Consider the following 1,844-nt stretch of genomic DNA (forward strand, 5'->3'; position numbering starts at 1 on the left):
TTTTATTCACAAAAAAAGTTCTCAGGTTCAAAAAAACATTCAGTGAACTGAAAAACTGTGGTCGGTAATATAGGTATTTAGCTGTGTCACATGCCCTTAAAACCAACTGTTTCAGTTCAAAAATGATCAATTCCAGCCTTATTAATCTCCTAAGATAAACTGAATGTTCAAATTTTTAAGTTTTGTTAAAGACCTATTTGTTTGGAAAAATATCTATTTCCACGGAGATTTCTCAAAATTGACCTACAATTTTTCGAATTTGCAAGTCTGATAAAAGGCACAAGTGCTTTTGTTGTAAAATATCCATTTCTGACGAAAAATCTAAAACATAAACTAAACTCTTAAAAATGTAAAGGTTTTGGAAAGACTTAACTGTTTCACAGAAAAAAATTTCCACGTTCAGAAAAAATTCCATAACAAAAACTCAAATTGTTCTAATCTATAAATTATCTAAAAAAAATTAACTGTCTCTATGAAATAATATACAATTCCACTGAGAATTATCTGACATAAAATTGTAGGAATTTCTAAATTTTCTTAAATTGTGTGCATTTATAAGATTTCTGTAAGATCCAACTGCTTATGTTGCAAAATATTTAATCTTGGCAAGATTTCGCTAATATAACCTGAACGTGCTTTGTGAATATCCATTAAATATACATATATTCCCCTCGAGAAAAAACAATACAGAAACTAAAATATTTTGAACTTTACATTTTTATTAAAATCTGAGTTTATTTAATTAAAGTAAAATATTTGCGGCGACATCTATCGGATATTTATTTAGTTTCAGCATTATCGTCTTTCCTGACTTTATACTATGCAGACTTTCAACTTACGAACTCGTACTTCTATGTTTGAATTTTTGGGAAAAATAAATTTTGGGAGAAATAAAATTTGGGTTAACTGAGACCTTACCCGAATGTCCAATAAAACTCCTGAAGCTTCAACCTAACAGATTAATTTTCAACCACAGTTGCATTGTTTCTAAAGAAAGATGACATTTATGATTAAAAAGATACGTTATCGAACCAAAAAGACGAATTTTCAAGAAAATAGTTCAAATTTTAATCAAAAAATATTTTGCACTAAAGAAATAAACAAAATTAACCAAACCGAAAAAAGATTAGTTTTCTTCAAAACAGTTATATTTTTAATTTGAAAATATAAATTTTCAACAGAAAAGTTAATTTACTTAATTTATCTTAAAAAGTAAATTGATAATATTATTCTTATTAATATTTCGTATAAATCTATAATATTTAATTTTAATGTAAATTTATTAATTTTTGTTGAAAAATTAAATTTATTAGATACTATATTACATTACTTATCTAAGCAGTGGAGAAACTTTGAGGTTAGATTTGGAGGTTTCAATAAACTACTTTGAACAACTTTTCTAGAATAAATAATCAATTAAACGGCAAAGTTGTGTCTTATAAACAATATTTTTAATATATCAGTAAAATAATACTGCGACATTTAATTACAAACACGGCGAAAGTGACCAGTAATGGAAACGCAATTTCGCAATTCACATTCAAGTGTCTGAAATTGAGAATTGAGACAGTCAACGATAGCTCGTCCCGGTTTAGGCAACTTCGCCGAAAATTTTGTCAAAATGCGGGACATTAAAATATTCGTAAGTTATCAAATAAAATCACTAATAAAGTTATGAATTTTATTCTTAAACATATTAAAAATGTCCAAAAACATTACTTTTTCTTTTACTGTAGGAAATTTTAATAATACGAGGGTAGTTCAATAAGTCCTTAGAATGAAGTATAAAAACAATTTTTTTTGGGTAAATTTTTTTTTATTTTTCAACATAATCTCCTTGGAGC

The 1,844-nt window shown here is 26.5% G+C and overlaps 1 protein-coding gene across 1 annotated transcript in view; it reads right to left on the reverse strand.

Annotated features, from left to right (window-relative positions):
* Nucleotides 1–1,844, reverse strand: part of LOC117172905 (DNA topoisomerase 3-beta-1) — a 34,340-nt gene that overhangs the window by 4,664 nt on the left and 27,832 nt on the right. The window lies entirely within an intron of this gene.

Source organism: Belonocnema kinseyi, chromosome 5 (assembly GCF_010883055.1).
Source record: "Belonocnema kinseyi isolate 2016_QV_RU_SX_M_011 chromosome 5, B_treatae_v1, whole genome shotgun sequence".
In the NCBI taxonomy this organism is placed as follows: Eukaryota; Metazoa; Arthropoda; class Insecta; order Hymenoptera; family Cynipidae; genus Belonocnema; species Belonocnema kinseyi.